Source organism: Stegostoma tigrinum, chromosome 23, assembly GCF_030684315.1.
Source record: "Stegostoma tigrinum isolate sSteTig4 chromosome 23, sSteTig4.hap1, whole genome shotgun sequence".
NCBI classification, from domain to species: Eukaryota; Metazoa; Chordata; class Chondrichthyes; order Orectolobiformes; family Stegostomatidae; genus Stegostoma; species Stegostoma tigrinum.
In genome coordinates this window covers 30,231,935-30,250,978 of record NC_081376.1, presented here as the reverse complement: position 1 = coordinate 30,250,978, position 19,044 = coordinate 30,231,935, and positions in this window count along the sequence as shown.

Genomic DNA, 19,044 nt, shown 5'->3' with positions numbered 1-19,044 from the left:
TGGTGAGAGGAGAGAGATTTGAAAAAGACATAAGATGCAATTTTTTTATGTTGAGGGTGGTTCATGTTTGGAATGAACTTCCTAAGGAAGTGGTGGCAGAAATGGCTAGCACGAGGGGTCATAGTTTTAAGCTGGTTGGTGGAAAGTATAGAGGGGATGTCAGAGGCAGGTTCTTTACGCAGAGAGTTGTGAGAGCATGGAATGCGTTGCCAGCAGCAGTTGTGGAAGCAAGGTCATTGGGGTCATTTAAGAGACTGCTGGACATGCATATGGTCACAGAAATTTGAGGGTGCATCCATGAGGATCAATGGTCGGCACAACATTGTGGGCTGAAGGGCCTGTTCTGTGCTGTACTGTTCTATGTTCTATGTTCTATATCAGCACTGAAATTCACTCACTACATATCTCATTTGTGTGATAGAACATCTTTCTAGCTTGACAACAGCATGTTGTTAGTGGCGCATTCCATTTACATGTCATAGCAAGGGGAAACTGTTACATTCTGCTGCTGCTTGAACTACTCAGATAACTTGCAAAAGCAAAAGTAGACTGAGCTCTTTTCAGGATCAAAATTGATGTCCTTAGGCTGAGCCTGAGGCTGTTTCTTGCTGTATATCACACAATGTGATCAACATAGCTATTATTGCTCATGATGGTTTTTATGCATGCTATTTCAACATCAAGGTTGCAGAGTCAACACACGGCTCAGACCCTATGCACAAGGTTACCAATAATGCCAACTAATGTACTCGTTCCTGTCTAGTTTGTTTTATTTTAGAAGAATGTATTTTACATACTTCTGTTGAACACCATTTTAAATGTTCCCATTATTGCTCTACACTGTTGCTTAATAATAATGTTGCACATTTTATTTTCCTAAGTTCTATACACAGTCCCTCTAAAAGTAGCATTTTGCCGAACAGTTAACTTGGTTTTCCACCATGTCCTTCTTTATCAGCCCTTTAAAGCATTTCATATTACGCTCACTATTGCCCAGATATTCTACCGTATTTAGTTCTCTTATCTGTTCTAATTCATTCCCCATTATCAGATCCAATTGTAGGACTTTTTACAAGTTACATAAGAAAAAGCTCTTGTACACCTTATAGGAAATCCATTTTCTCATTCTCCTTTACTTACCTCTCCTATCCAGTCAGTATCAAGATAGTTGAAATTCTCCATGATTGTTACACTACTTTTAACTCAATTCTCTAATGTGCCTGTATATTTCTTCCCCATCTCCTTCCCACTGACCAATAGGTGGTTTGTAGATTACCTCTATTTGTAGATTGGTCCTTCATCATCATTCATTGCCATTTCCAAGAATTCTATTTTGGGTCTTATTAATTTTTGAAAATTGCCATTAGTCCATAATAAGAACAGATACCCCAACTCTCATTTTACTTCTCTATCTTTCCATCATTGCAATTCCTAGTCCTGATTTTTCTGAAGCCATGGCTCAGTAATCCACTACAGATAGCATATGATATTCCTTGCCCTGGTACCATGTAAATTACAACTGTCATGCCTGATTTTTACAAAGTAAATCACTAGGCAAAGGAAAAGGCTAGTCACCAAGAATGATCAGTTTATCTGACTTTATCATGGTATCAATAAAATATTCTCCTACTGACTGTACGGTCAAAGTTGCATGCCCTGGAGCTCCCAGTGAATTCACATCTGCTGCCACATCACTACAGGACCTGTAACTGAGTGATTATTGATGATGGATGCTAGAAAGATGATCAACATGATATGAGCATAAATTGGATTATATCATGGGAAAGTTGTGTATTGTCAGCCATATTCTCATCATGGTTTACGTTGGTGGCAAACTGTAACTAAACAGCTTGAACTAGATACAGAAGCTGTGGATTACTAGGAATATCATACAGCAATAGCACAGGGACTTGGCAGAATTGTATGCAATTTTAGTCTCATCTGAGGAAGGATGGGGTTCTGGCTATGGAGGTAGTACAACAAAGGTTTACCGGGCTGATTCCTGGTACGGCAGGCGTGATATATGAAGCAAGACTGGATCAGTTAGGACAATATGCATTGAAGTTTACAAGAATGAGGGAGGATTGCAAAGAAACTTCAAAAAAAAACTAATAGAAGTAGACAGTATAAATGCAGGAAGGATTTCCCAAAGACGAGGGAGTTCAGAGCCAGGGGTCACAGTTTGAAGATATAAGGTAGGCCATTTAGGACTGAGATAGTGGGTAATTTTTTTCACCCAGACAGTGGTAAGCCTGTGGAATTCTCCACAACAGAAATTAGTTGAGGCATGAAATTAAATGTTTTAAGGAAGGAGTTCGATGCAGTTCTTAGGGCTAAAGAGATCAAAGGGTATGGTGAGAAAGTGAGAACATGGTAATGAGTTGGATGATCAGCATGATTGTATTGAAAAGTGGAGCAGGTTCAAAAAGCCAAATGACCTACTCCTCCTATTTTCTATGTAAACATTCCACAGCATGGTACTGACAGTTACAGGATATACGAACACACCGATTAAGCAAGGACCAGAAGTCAATCTTTTCACTTAATGATTGCAACATTACAGTATCTACCTCCTCCCTCATCAATATCCATTATTCAAGATATATCAAGCAATCAATTTATTTCACCTGTTAATCCTGAACCTTAACAATGCAATTAACACAACATTAACACTGACATATGTTCATGAGAGTGGACCTTAGATTGGTCTGATCCATACAGTTCACCAGAATAATGGAGCATTCCAAAGTATAAAAATCCCTACATTGTTGAGAGTGACAGACCCAATGGCCACTCTAAACTGGTTTTGCCTGCTCATTGAAGCACTGAACAGGGGTTTACCGACTATCGCATACTAGTAACTATTTGGAATCAAAGATGAGAGCTGGATGAAGGAGAGGACAGAAAAGCCACTCCAAAGAATGAAGCAAGTCTTTAAGGGACAATACCTCTCCATTAAATTCTTACACCTCATCACGATCTTCTTTTACAGATGTAAATTTTTGTAATGTGTTTTATATTGTCTCTTTAAATTCAAAGTAAAATTACATAATGATAGAGATATTTAGCCTCATGATAGCTTTGCCCTTGAGTCAGCCAGGTGGTGATAGCCTGAGTGCCTGTCCCTATCCCTATTGCAAAGTCTTGGTGAACAATCAAAATTTCATACCTGAATCTAAAGAAAGAGAGCTGTTTGGGTTTATGTAAATTTACATAATCCCAAACATCTAACTAAGCGGGGGGGTGGGGGGGGGGGGAAAGAGAGAGAGAGAGAGAGACAGACACAATTGCAGATGTTGTGGGGTGCAGAGGGAAAAAAAAAAGCTGTTCTCTGTTAATCATTGAACAAAATGCTTGGGAAAGCCTTTCCACTGGTCCAAGAAAAACAGATATGCAGTGATTTAAGAATCCAGAAAATTTGTCTTGGTGAAGCCAAAATAAGAAATCAATAAAGTAGGTCTTACTGCTGATAGTTAGTATGGGATTCTCAGAACTGAAGAGAAGGACTTTTAATGTTTGCTGAATATTACAATCCAGAAAATTGTGACAATATGAACAAATTTGAAGCTTGTTGGAGCTTAAGACCATTTCTGGAAGAGATTACAAATCTGTGGAAAGTGAGCTTTAAAGTACATGTGTGATATGATGGATCATGTACCTTATGGCATAAATAAGAGATAAGAGTATGAGTTGCTTAAGTATTGTTTAGTCAATACAGCTTTGTTTTCTGGTTACAGTAAAAAAATTCTTAAATATTAAAATTGCGTGCAATCTGTATAAGTTAACCAAAGGATTATTTTTTCAACCGTGGGATATGCACAGTTCTGTCTAGGCCAGTATTCACCGCCCATCCTTAAATGTACTGGAAAAGGAGGTAGGTAAGCTGACAACTGGAACTGCTGCTGTCCTGAGGGTGCAGAGACATCCCCAATGTTGACAGGAAGAGAGTTCCATAATTTTGACCTAGCAACATTAATAAAACAATGACAATATATTTCCAAGTCTGGATAGTGAGTGGCTTGGAGGGAAACCTGCAGATAATGGTGTTCCCATGCATCTGCTGATCTTGTTCTTTCAGGTATCAGAGGTCATGGGTTTGGCAGGTGCTGTCAAAGAAGATTTGATGAGTTACTACAGTGCATCTTTGACGGTGCACACTGCTGCCTCTGTGGATCTGTTGTGAATGGAGTAAATGTCGAAGACAATTGATGGATGTCTATCAAGTGGCTTCTTTGATTTGGATGATGTCAAGGTTCTTGAGTGTTGTTGGTTCTACACTCATCTAGGCTGATGGAGAGTATTCCACCATGCGTCTGACTTGTGCCTTGTAGATGGTGGACAACCACCTGGGGAGGCAGAAGGTGAGTTACTCATCATAGAATTCCTAACCTCTCACCTGCTGTTGTAGATACAATATTTGTAGACATTTTTAATCAACCTGTTCAGGTATGTGATGAGAAATCACTGGAGTAGATGAGACTTGAACCTAGGCCTCCTAGCCCAGAGTTACAATATTTGCGTGGGTGATCCATTTCAGTTTCTGTTCATAGGATACTTATTGTGCGAGAGTTCACTGATTGTAATGCCACTGAACATCAAGGTACGATGGATAGAGTTCCCACTTGATGGACGTAGTCTTGTGTCGCATGAATGTTTCTTGTCATCAACCTAAGTCAGGTCTTGCTGCGCAGGCCTATGGACTGCAATGACACTGAACATTGTTTGCTGATGACTGCACATCACCATGACATCCTTGGACTAACTGGCCTACTGCAACCACAAGAATCTTTCTTTCATCTGGGGCTATGACTCCATTAAGTGGAGAAATTTCTCCTTAACTTCACTGATTCCAGTTTTGCTTGGGCTCCTCAATGACTCTTAGATATCAAGACCAGTCAATGTCAATTCATCTGTGTAGTACTGCATATCACATGGAATGATTTTAATTGATTTAAGAGTGGCATTTCTGACACAAGGAACCTCAGGAAGATGCCAAGACAGATCATCCACTCAGCACCTCAGGGTGAAGACGGGCAAATACATTTTTTGCCTTGTAAGTTGTATTGATGTATAGGGCTCCTCCATTGTTGAGAATGGGGAAATTTGTGCACTGACTACCTCCTGTTAAGACAGCAGAGCTTACATTTGATCTGCTGGTTGTGAGATTGCTTAGTGTTGTCTTTTGCGTGTTGGTTTCACTGTTTGATAAACTAGTAGTCCTGTGTTGTAGCTTCACCAAAATTGACACCTTAGCTTTATGCTGCCTGGTGCTGTTTCTCACATGCTCACCTATGCTCTTTATTTAGCAAAGGTTGATCTTTGGTTGAGTGGTAATGGTAGGAAAGGGGATATGCCAGACTGAGAGTTTACAAATTTTAGATGAACAAATTCTGCTGCTGCTGCTGACGTCTACCACCTCATGAATGCTTAGTTTTATGTTGCAAGATCTATTCATTGTCTGTCCTATTTAGCATGGTGGTAATGCCATACAACTCAATGTGAAGATAGGACTTGCTGTCCAAAAGGACACTGCAGTGGTCTCTCCTGCCGACACTGTTGTAGATGGTTGAAACTGCGATGGGTAGTTTGATGAGGATGAAGTCAAGCAGATTTATCCTTTTGTTTAGTTTCCTCACAAATTATTGTAGACCTGTCTAGCAGCTATGTCCTTTCAGGCTCGGTCATTGGTGGTGCTAATGAGCCATTCTCGGCAATGATCATTGAAGTTACCCACCCAGAGAATATTCAGTGCTCTTGTCACCTGCGGTGTGTTTTCCAAGTGGGATTCAACATAGAAGAGAACTGGTTTTCATTGCCTGAGGGTAGGCAATAGGTGGTAATTAGCAGGATCTTTGTTCATTTTTGACTTGATGCCATGAGACTTCTTGGGGTCCACAATCAAAGAGGAGAACTCCTACAGAAATTCCATATATCATCATGCCACCATGTTTGGTGGGTATGTCCTGTTGATGGGATGGTGATGGCGTTATTTGGGGCATTGTCTGTAAGATGTCGTTCTGTGGGACAGCTCTCCCAATTTTGGCACAACACCCCAGCTGTTAATAAGGAGGACATTGCAGGTTCATTAGAATTGTTTCCTGTTGTAATTTCCAGTGCCTGGGTTAATGCCACAGCACCTAGTTTCACTCCTTTGTTTAGATGTCATAGTGTTATGATACAGATGAATAACTTGCTCAGACACTTCAAAGGCCAATTGAGAGCCAACCACATTGCTGTGGGGCTGGAGTCACATGTAGGTCCAGCCAAGTAAGAATGGCACATTTCCTTCCCCAAGGGACATTAGTGAACCATTTAAGTTTTTCTAACAATGATGACGGTTATATGATCATCATTAGGCCAGTTTTTAATTCCAGATTTTATTAAATTCAAATTTCACCATCATCCTTTGTCAGTGCACTATACATTCATATTATTTTTAAAGTTATCTGTCACTATGACGATTGTAAGACTCAAACTGCAATTCTACATTAATACCCAGCCATCACAGACTGGAGCGGCAGAGTGGCTCAGTGATTAGCACTGCAGCCTCAGCACCAGGGATCCGGGTTCGATTCCAGCCTCAGGTAACTGTCTGTGTGGAGTTTGCACATTCTCCCTGTGTCTGCATGGGTTTCCTCCAGGTGCTCTGGTTTCCTCCTATAGTCCAAAGATGTGCAGGCTAGGTGGATTGGCCATGCTAAATTGTCTGTAGTGTTCAGGGGTGTGTGGGTTATAGGGAGATGGGGATGGGTCTGGGTGAGATGCTCCAAGGGGCAGTGAGGACTTGTTAGGCCAAAGGGCCTGTTTCCACACTGTAGGGAATCTAATCACCAATCATTACTTAATATCAGCAATCCATTATCTTTTGTCACCAAACAGTACTCACCTAATATAGTTTGTTAATCTATCATAAGGTCAGAAGAGGAGATGTTTGATGATGTTCGCACAGTTGAGAACTATTCAGGACTCATCAGATACTGATGTAACTGTGTCCATATGCAGCAAGACATGAACAGTATCCAGGCTTGAGCTGCTAAGTTGCATGTAACATTCACACTGTGTAAGTGTCAGGCAATGGCTGTTTAAAACAAGACAGAATGTAACTATCTCCTATTGACGTTTACATTACTATCACTGAATCAAGTGTATTACCTGATCAATTACATCCCAGGTTGCTGTGGCAAGTTAGAGAGGGAATTGCAGGATCCCAAGCAAAAATATTTCAATCATCTATAACCATGGGTGCGGTGCCAGTGGATTGGAGGATGGCTAATGTTGTGCCTTTATTTAACAAAGGCTGTCAGGGAAAGCCTATGAACTATACACCTGTGAGTCTGACGTCAGTGGTGAGTAAGCTGTTTAAAGTGATGCTGAAAGATGGGACTTACATGCATTTGGAGAGTTAAGGAATGATTAGGGATAGCCAGCATGATTTTGTGCAAGGGAAATACTGTCTCTCAAACGGAATTGAGTTTTTTGAGAAAGTAACCAAAAAGACTGGTGTGGGCAGAGCGTTAGACGTTCTTTACTTGGACCTTAGTAAAGCCTTTAATAAGGTTCCACATGGTAAACTAATTAGTAAAGTTAGATCACTTGGTACTCAGGATGAGGTTGCCAATTGAACACAAAATTGGCTTTACAGTAGGAGACAGAGAGTGGTGTTGGAGACTAGTTTTGTGGACTGGAAGCCTGTGACCAGTGATATTACAATGGGATTGGAGCTGAGTCGACTTTTATTTGTCATTTATATAAATTATTTTGGATGAGAATATAGGAGGCATGGTTAGTAGGTTTGCAGATGTACATCAAAAATGATGCTTTAGTGAAAAAGGTTATCTAAGATTACAAAGACATCTTGATCAATCGGTTCAATGTGCCAGGGAGTTTAGTTTGGATAAATGTGATGTACATATGATGTACATGTGATGGACATTTTGGTAAAACAAACAAGGACACCACTAATACAATTAATGATAAGGCCCTGGGTAATGTTGTAGAACAGAGAGACCTAAGGGTTCAAGTACTTGGTTCTTTGAAATTTGTATCACAGGTAGACAGCGTGTTAAGGCAGCACTTAGCATGCTTGAATTCGTCGTTCAGACCTCTGAGTATAGGGTTTGGGATGTCATGTTGAAGTTGTTCAGGATGTTGGTGAGGCCTCTCATGGAGTATTGTTTGCAGTTCTGTTCGCCGTGTTATATGAAGGATATCATTAAACTGGAGGTAGTTCAGAAAAGATTTACCACGATGTTGATAGGAATGAAGGGTTAGAATTACAAAACTAGGCTGGATAACCTAGGACTTTTTCACTGCAGTGTTGGAGGTTGAGGGTTACCTTCCAAAAATTTATAAAATCATGAGGGACATGGATAAGGGGAATGACAAAGGTCTTTTCCCTAAGGTGGGGGATTTCAAGACCAGGGATGAGGGACAACTTTTTTTTAAATAGAGTGTGGATCGCATGTAGAATGAAGTGCCAGAGGAAGTGATGGATGCAGGTACAGTTACAACACTTGAAGGACATTTGGATAAGAACATGATTAGGAAAGCATTGGACAGATATGGGCCAAACGCAGGTGGGTGGCACTTGTTTAGTTTAGGAATATGGTTGGCGTGGACTAGTTGAACCAAGGGGTCGTTCCATGCTGCACAACTCAATGAGTATATAAATCCCTACTATCAATATTCTGAAGGTTACCATTAACCAAAATCTGAACTGGACCAACAATGTAATATCATCGCTACAAAAGCATGACAGCAACTCACTTCTTATCTTCCCCAGCCAGCTACATGACAAAATTCAGCAGTGTATTGGGTGCATCTCCAACAATGTGCAAGAAGCTGAAAATCATTTCACACAAAGTAGTCTCTTGATTAGTAAATTCACCATCTACAACATTCGCTCACTTCACTACTGATACAAATTGGCTGCATTATGTGTCAGCAACAAGATGCAATGCAGAAACTCAACAAAGCTCTGTTGAAAGCACTTTCAAAAGCTGCCACCTGGGAACCAAATGCAGGTAAGGGTATTTCCATGCATGTCTGCCCCAACACCACACACCACCCTGAGGTGTAACTACAATCCAGCGACGGTGAAGAACAGTAGTATAGTCCTGAAATTCCCTTCATATGAACACTGCCTTAATCACTTCAGTGATGCAAGGCAGCAGCTCACCACTGCATTTTCAAGAGCAAGTGCAGATAGGCAATAAATGCTGGCCATCAATACCCACAACCCAAGAACAATTTTTGTTAAGAGATAAAATAGACAATATAGATAAGATTTGGAAAGATGAGGGGATAGAGTCTGACTTCTACGGATCAGGATAAATATACAACAGATTTGGGGTGGTATGAACTAGATTGATAAGAGAGTCTTCCTCTTACATAAACTGGCCTCTTATAGGTTTTAATATCTCCTGAGAATTATGTAAACACTGGAATAACAAGATTCATTGTCTCTCAATCTCTTGAGCACATTCAGTTCTACGATAGCTATGAATCAAGAGTTGGATAAAATGGGCAGGGGAAATTTGGCCTTCAACTAAAAGCAAAACACAGGGTATTTAAAATCTGAAACGGAAATAGAAAATACTGGAAATACTCAGCAAATCTAAAGGTACTTGTGGAGAGAGAAAGAAAATGAATGCTTTAAGTCAAAGTTTAATAAATCAAGTAAAGATCTTAAAACTTAGTAGAAATGTTCTGTGTGTCCTGGAGACTCTATGACTGGAGGTGCTCAGCAGACTTTGAATAGTTTGGGAAGTGTGACTTTGCAGAATGTCTGTTTATAGTACATCATCCAGATCTGGTGCAAAAAAATTACCTTCCCAACCAACCAGCCTATCAAAGACAGCCAAATTGTTTCAAATCTGTTCAGGATTTGAGCATTGCTGACAACAGTATGTATTGCCCATCTCGGATTGCACGAGGCACTGTTAGTGTAGGAATCATGATGTCATGATTTTAGGTCGTGAATTCCAGGGCTTGAATCTAGTGGTGATGCTATGTGACTTGTAGGGAAAATTGCAAGTGAAGGAACCCCCCCCCCCCCACTCAGTATTGCTGTTTGTCCTGGAGGTTGCAGAGTGGGAAAGCGCTGCAGTGCATGCATTGGTGGATTTGATTCAATCGGGCAATGAACAACTAAGAGACTGAACTATTGAACTTTGAAAGTAACAAATCCTTCTTGTTTTCATCCAATTAAATCATTTACAACATTGTCAGGCGCTAAAGAGTGATTAGACTGAAAATCTTCCTTAATTTGCGCTGTGATCCATTATGTCCTCAGGCAGGATTTAATTGGTTTCATGTATAATACTCAGTTTCACCAAGCAGCTGGGATGAGGTTACAATGTGGAGTGTAACATGGGCCAGCTGTCATGTACTGAATGGAGATACAAGCAAGCCATTGAAGAAATGCTATTTATTGTTTTGAGCGTGTCAGGTTACACGGTTTGAAAATGCAGCCTTCTGATTGAAAGCAACAAGGTCCCACACACATATATAACGGAGACTGAAAACCACTTTCACCAACACACCACCCAGAACCGGTCCCTTTTATTCCTAATATTAGCATTTAATTGTTTTGTACTCCCTGCAAAGTCACTGCATGCTGTTTCCATGATACATCTCAAATATTTCCACAAATGCATGTGATCGTAAAGTAATCCTATTCTTTTACTTATTAGTTTAGTGCTCGTTAAGGTGAAGAATGTTAGAGCTTTCTATTTCAAACACTGGCCTGGACTTTATGGCTCTGTAGCAAATGGCCCTGGAGACAGGGGGGTGGGGGGGATGCGTAAAATCATGAAGGGTGGCATCAGCTCAGACTTCTGGCGTCATCATGCCGGGTCCATATTTTACCAGCGGTGTATGGCAAGTCAAGTGTGAACAGTGTGTGTTTCTTCAAAACCAGCATTTCAGAGCTTGTTAAGATGATTAAATAACCAATTGACGACACTTTACAGGCCTGTTTGAGCTTTATGGAGAGTGCACAGGGGCTATGAGGGTGTCAACAGAGCAGAAACAGAATGGTGGCTGAGGTCATTGCTACATTTGGCAGCCACTGGATCAAGCAGTTTGTCTTCACAGGACAAGATGGTGCACTGTAGCAGAGCAATTAGCGATGACGATGGGTACTTAGCGTGCCAGTGATAGGAGATCATGCCTTCAGTGTACTCTCCAACTTCTGGCACATCAGTAAATTGAGGGGGAGGCGGAGAGAAGCGGGGCCGTGTTCAGGGAGCAAATGGCAGAATAGTCCAAGTGCCATGGACCCTATCCACTCAGAAGATAGGTGTTCCAACATTATATAGTGGGAATTTCCAAACGTTTGCAACGTTCAGGACCATTCACAATACCCAAGATAGTGGAGCAGACCCTGTTTCTAGAGCAGAAAGACAAGGCCACATTCAGACAGGCGTGATTAACCCCAAGTGACATATGTGCCATGCAAGTGCCACCTTTTGGCTCCCCTTTATACCAGTGAAATACTCTAGTGAATTTAGAGCTATAAACATGATTTCCCTTTATAAAACCATGTCAACCTGACTTGACGAGACTATGATTTTCTAAATGCACTGATAAGACTTGTTTAATAACAGATTCCAACATTTTCATGATGACTACTGACAGGCTAACAGGCCTGTGGGTCCCTGTTTTCTCTCTCCCACTTTTCTTTAATTGAGTTGTCACAGTTGCTAACTTCCAAATAGTCATGCCATTCCGGAAGCTAAAGGATTTTAGAGAACCATGATCAGCAAGTCCATTATTTCTGCAGATCCCTATTTTAGTAGCCTTGGATGAAATCTGTTATATCCAGGAGATCTGGTTCCGTCAGCTTCTCCAAAATACTCTTCCTCTGTTATACTAAATGCTTCCTCACTATTATTAGCCCATTGATTTACCCTTTACTGCTGGTTTAAAATTTCTGTATTCTACTGTGAAGTCAGACGTACAGCATTGAATTCTTCCAGCCCCGTGATGGCAGGGTTATGAACAAAAGAGCTGGTCATAGCAGAGAGCTATGTCAGGATGGTTTCCTGATACTCCACAAAGATGGGCACCCAATTTATCCTAGGGAAGAGCCAACTGGCAGTTTTCTATCCTTAATGGAAGGGGGAGGCAGTTTGTTGTTGTTTGTGGTCATCACAACCAAACCTCCATTCTCCTAAGGAAGGAATCATGAGCATCAATCTCTGCAATTCTGATGCATTTGATTTAGAGGAGGGGACCCTTTCAAATGAATGGATCAAGCAGCCTTAAAATTGTTTCTCTCTTAAATGCTATGCAAACTAGCAAATAAACCTACTGAGTCACCCTCACTGCCTCAGATGCACCCACCTTTCTTGGTGGGGCTGTTAGGTCATCAAAGCTGTCAGACCTCTGATTAAGCCAGCAACAAGAGCCCACATTAAGTTAAACAACCAAGATGGAGGCCACTTCCCTGAAGATTGCTGAACCAGTCTCACTGCTGGCATGGGATGTCTATTTAGTACTGATGTCAGATCGCCAATCCACAGGAAACTCCATCCCAAAATATTTCCTGAATGTCTTTGCTATTTCTTTATTCCCCACGATATTGTCTCCTGTCTCTGACTCTTAAGGTAAATTAGCTACTCTCCCACTTTTTAAATACTTATGATAGCTCTAACAATCTGTATTTGTTTATTTTCCAGCTAATTTACTTTTTTCACTTTTAAATCAACATTTTGGTCACCCTGAATTAATTTCTAAAACATTCCTAACACTTTGAATTTGTTCTTTAAATGTTTCAGACCACTTTGTTTACTTCCCTGCCCCACCCCCATTACTACCATTTACCTAATCAACTACTCTTGCTCAAGTCAATGCAACAGGCCATGTTTAAAGTTAAGATTTTGTTTTCTGGACTCAAGTATGCAAAGGTCAAACTGAGGCAGGGTGGGGGCAAAGCCAGTAGAAGGGCAATGTGGCTGGAGGAGTGCCTGTTGGGTAGGCATGCAGGTGGGGCTGGGTTAGTTTTAGGGTGAGGGATTGGACTCAATGCTCACAGACCAATCTTTCTTCTTTCATTCAACTCCAAAATTAACACAGCTTTTAAAATTATGGCACAGCTTTAGCTGAATTATATTCTGTTTATAGTATAGAGTGCAAAACAGTTCACAGTTCTCCAACTCTGCTCTACCAATGTGCGATAAAATTTTAACATATTCTCAGCTTTATGCTTCTATCCTTCTAGAAATGAATCCTAGTGCCTTTCTTGTAGCTTTACTAGTTTGGATTGTTGCTGTTCATGGTTTATATGTATGCACCCTCAGGTCAACTTGCACCTTAACCCCATTTAGTTATGCCACTAATTGATCACTCTGCAAGCTAGCTTGTGTTTCCAGTAGAACTTCATTTACTAGATTGTCTTCATTTGGGTATCATTTGCAAATTTCAACAGCATATCAACCATAAGTCCAAATTATTTCTGTATACGGTGAATGACAGTGATCCAAGTGCCAAATGCTATGTTAACATAATTTCCCATAAGCTGCCAGAGGGGGACACCGCCTTGAATTACAATAATCTGATTTCTTTTTTGGCGTGATCTTTTCAAACCATTTTGTTAGTTTATCCTTAATTCACAATCTTGACTTGTAGCCTTGGTCTCTAATGTGGCATCTCGTGCCCACTCTTCTGGTTACTAGAATTCAGTAAGATTGATAAACATGGCTTTCATTTTAATAAGTGCTGCCGTGATTTCTTACCAAAAGCTTTAAATTGTTTGTGGAACAGGTGCCATATTCCTGTGCCAACCATCTCACTGCAGCAAAACGTGTTGATTTTGAAGTATCTTATTCCATTGGTCACTCTGTAGATCCATGGAATTGTTGCAGATGCACAGAGAGTATGGAGATTAAGTTTTTCCTGATGGGAAACAGAAAGCAGTAAGTTCAAAACCTGGAAAGTTTCTGACTTAAGTCTGTATCTGTCAGCGAGAAAGTTACTGTTGGCCTCAGTAACTCAAGGTCCAGGGAAGGGAAGATTTGTTCTCGTGAACATTCTGTGGATTGGGTGGTTCCACGTCTCTGAGCACTGGCCCCACAGGAGAGGAGTGTGGTTCGGGGCTGCATGTTCACTGGGTTACATCAGCTGGTAGAAATCACTCCTCAATTAGCGATCACAGAGTAATAGTTTTCAGCTCCTAAGCACTACGATATTGAATTACATTCCTATTGCTCACATCTGTGGTATTTGTGCGGTTAATCCCATCAATGTTCTGCCTCATACACTCCCTTTGGTGAGAAAAATATCAAATTTAATTCTTAATAGGGACAGAACCCTGTAGGTGCCTTACTGCATTTTCCCCACTCCCAGTCCCTTCCCTCCAACATTCCAATCAGTCAGCTAGAGCTCCTCTTTCTGTGGAGAAATCAGCAGCAAGCAGGATCAGAATGGAGGTCACCTAAGAGGCCTCCATCCCTGGCTAATTTAACTCTGATGGCAAGATTCCATTCTGGAGTTAGGTGGCGGGAGGAAGGGGCAGGATGCTTATACCGAGCCCTGGGCTAAATGTCGAACCTGGGTGTCGGTGATGCATAGCTGCCTGCTTATCACAGCCAACCTGTAGTTTAGAAACTTTAGGAATGACAGGCATTTGTAGGATGAGTGCCAAAGATTTCACCAGGAGGCATAATGAAGAACTCCAGACACCGATCCCTATTTGGCATGAGCAGAGGCAATGGAGGAAAGATATCATTACACTTGCTCTCTTATGTGTAACGTCCCATTTCCACTCTTCCTCTAACCCTTTCCTGTGTGGTAACCCCACCTCTCTGCTTCCTATTCCCATCCCTCTTCCTTGCAATAGGCTCCCTCCTTTCCCTTTCATGCCTTGATTCTTCCCTGTCATGTACAAAAGTGTCCCTCTCCTTCCCAGTTCCATTCCCCCCACTTCCTCCGTCCAGTAACTCTTAAGCATCTCCCTCTGCCTTCCCAAATGGACCTCTCACTCCCTTTGTGCATTAACCCCCTTCCCTCCCCTCCCTTACCCTTCAGTCACAAATGCAAATACTGGTTGATTCAGTCAGTCCTTGTTTTTCAGCTTTTGGCTCAGTTTCAGTATAATTAGTGATTGAATGTAACTGACGATCACGTCATGATATCCGATCCTATTATCAGGTGCTGCTTGTTTGGTTTGTTTCCCAGTCAAGCAGCGTGGAGGGAGATTCACATGATGTCAGTGGATGAACAAGTGTGCCAGGAGCAGCACAAGAGGCTGTCAATTAGAAGCAAACATCAGTGAAGGCACAGAGACAGTGCCAGAGATTATCCTATAGCTTACATGATAAAAAGGTGGAAAGGGTGAGGGAAATTCATGGGGAAGTTTACTCACAGGCTTCAAACAGTTGGAGCTGAGGGGGTGACCAGTCTATTTAAATAAGGAATATTTGGATTTAGTGGCAGTCTTTTGATGTTGTTCTTTGATCTGCCTCAGATACTGCAGCCTGAAGTGTCCAGACAGAATGGCTACCCACAAACAGTGGTCAGTATAAGGGTAATGGTTAGGGTTAGGGTTAGAGACAGAGCAGAAGAAAAACTGGGGGTAGTGGCCATAATTCTCCATCCCAGTATGATTGGGGAAAAGGTATTAATGTAACAGGCCTCTAAGGTGAATCTTAATACAGCTTCAACCTCTTCACAATGCATGCTACTTGCTCATCAGTTTAAGCTTCATGTTGCTGCAATCAGTCTCATGCATATTTGACAACCATATGTTCCATACGTTCGCAGTTGACTGCTTCTGTGCTGGAAAATACACCCCTTCTCCACACGCATAAACAGATGTCCCCCATCCATGTAGTAAGAACCTTCCTACAGTGCCGTCACTACTACTACTCCCCACAGTGTATTAACAGATGCCCCTCACTCATACATCCTTCCCCAGTGGATTAATACCCCCAGTGCAGTAGTAGACGTACCTCTCCCATTCCAATAATATCCCCACCCCATCACAATAACACATTCCCCTGCCCCAAAGCATTAACAGTGCCTTCCTCACATAGTAACACATTCCCTCTCCACACAGCAGTAAGAGTTGATCGAAAGTTTTTGAGAAGATTTGTAGCTCGTGCTGTGGATGGGGTTGTAGACTTGCTCACTGAGTGTGTTTGATTGCAGACGTTTTGTCACCCTACTAGGTACCATCGTCAGTGCGCCTCTGGTGAAGTGTCGGTGTTCTGTCTCGCTTGTTACTTAAGTGCCTCGGTTTGCTGGGGTGGTTGGCATCCACCTGTTGGAGGTTGGAATGGAAGGCCTCCAAATCCCAGGAGATATTGTCTCCTTAGATTTCCAAAAGCTTCCAAAGCTTTTTGGAAATCTAAGGAGACAATATCTCCTGGGAATCTCTCATTAAGTGTCTGGGTGACTTCTGCAACAAAAACATACTATCACAGAGTCATACAGCATGAAAACAGACCCTTTAGTCCAACTAGTCCAAGCTGACCATGTTCCCCAACCAAACTAGTCCCACCTGCCTGTGTTTGGTCCATATCCCTCCAAAACTTACATATTCATCTATTTTATCCAAATGTCTTCTAAATGTGTAACTGTACCTTCCCCACCAATTCCTCTGGCAGTTCATTCCACATATGATCTGCTCCGCGTGAAAAGATTTCCACTCAGGTCCTTTCTAAGATCTTTCTCCTTTCACTTTAAAAGTATGCCCCCTAGTCTTGAGCTGTCCCACCCTAGGGAAAAGACCTTTGCTATTCACCTTATATATGTCCCTCACAATTTTATAAATCTCTATAAAGGTTACCTCTCACTCTCCTATGCTGCAGTGAAATAATACCAGCCTATCCAGCCAATTTTATAACTTTAACCCTGGCAATAAATCTGTTCTGAATCCTCTCCAATTCAACACCATCCTTCCTATAATAAGGTGACCAGAATAGTACACAGTAGTCCAGTAGAGGCCTCACCAACATCCTGTACAACCTCAATATGACATCCTAACTCCTTTACTCAAACGTCTGAGGAATGAAGGAAGGCATGCTAAGTACCTTTTTAAATCACCCTGCCTATAGGTGATGCAACTTTCAAAGAATTATGTATTTGAACCCCGAGGTCTCTCTGGTCAAGAACACCACCTAGGGCTCTAACAACAATTGTGTAAGTCTTGTTGTTGTTAGTTTTACTTAAATGCAACACACTTCACATTTATCCAAATTAAACTGCATTGCCAATACTCAGCCCGCTGACCTAATTGATCAAGATCTCTCTGTAGTCTTAGGAAACCTTTTTTACTGTCCACTATACCACCAAACTTACTAATCATGCCTAAATTGTCATCCAAATTGTTCATTTAAATGGCAAACAAAAGGAATCATGAATGAAATAAGATGTACGAAAATAAAATACTGCAAAGAACTTTACATGGCATTGGAAAAAAAAACACTAATAGTATACAATTTCTTCACCTAAAACAAGCACTTCAAGGATCAAAGCGGACTCTAGTTTCATGGATAGTATGTGGATAGGGGAGGGGTGCTTTGATGCTAAGAGGGTTGGAAGATACTTGGTGTATATCACTGTACTCCAATTCTGGTTCTATTTCATCTTGAACTCAGTTTTCTAGCAGTATGTGGGCAATTACAGTGAAAATAATTTTTCAAAATGTGTTTATACAGAACATTGAGAGTCTCATATTCTTTGCTAATAATACACTATTATGGAACTAGGTTGCAATCCTGTGTATGTTTTATCAAATAATTGTAATTTCATATGATGTGGTAAAACACTGCACCGTTTTTTTCCCAAAATGTTATTCCCCTTGGTCCAGAAGACAGCAAGACTCAACTGGAAGCACGGTCACAGGTCAGGCAACGCACATCAACAGCCACCCTGCCCAAAAACATATTCAACTCCCCCGCCCACACACTCCATAAGTCCAAACATAGGGCAAACTTTAACATTAGCATAAACAGTCTTAACCACTTGCTCAAGACCAATGGCACCCCAATATAACCGTGACTGGGGAAGGTCCATCAAAACCAAATGTCTGTTGGGCACTGAACTGATTAGCATTGGACCTACCTGTGGTTTGGACCCCTGGGGTGAGAGTGTTGAAGACTCATACCCTTAAGAGCTACCAGCTCTTCATTGCCACCAGGTGGGTGCTGCCAGGAATGTACACACTGGAGGTCTGGATCGACAGGCATCCCAGGCTACATGTCATGAGGACAGGAAGAGCGTTACAGGGTAGGGCGCATTGTCTGGAGTTAGGAATGAGGGCCAGAAGAATTTACAGGCATCTGGTGCTGATGAATATTGGGAGCTAGGCAATGAATTAAAAAGCAGGCCCTCCGCATTACTGTCTGAGTCATTTACAAGTGGAAAAAGGAACAGACAAATCAGGTTTGACCGGCGGCTAAAGGACTAATGTGGAAAAGAGGAGTTCCTCCTCATGGGACACTGGCCACTGAGCAATGGGGTAGTCTTCGCCTGAATCAGGATGGGACCCGTGTCCTCGTGTAAAGGATAAATAGAGACATCGCAGAAGTGTTATTTAGTAAAATCTGGGAAAATTTACAAGAATGATAGTAGAAATGTGTAGCTTTACATATCAGGAAAGGATAAATAAATCGGATCTCCATTCTCTTGAAAAAAGGCAGACAAGGGGATGACCTAATAGATGACTTTAAAATATACAAGCTTTTTTGTATACTAAATACAGAGAGAATACTTCCACTAATGCAGAAGAGTATTACTGGAAGATCACAATGTTAGGTAATCACCCATAATACCAAGAGGGAAATCATAAGAAATTTCTTTCCCAAAAAAGCGGGGAGAAATGTGAAACTTGCTACCATGAGGAATGATTGAAGCAAATAGTACAGAGTAGCATCAACAGCACAGTGGTAACATTGTCAGATAGTCAATCCAGAGAATCAGGTGAATTCAATTAAAAAAATTCAGAATTAAAAATCTAATGATGATCATGAATTCAACGTCAATTGTCAGGAAAATTCCATCAGTTAACTAACGTTCTTTAGGGAAGGAAACTGCCTG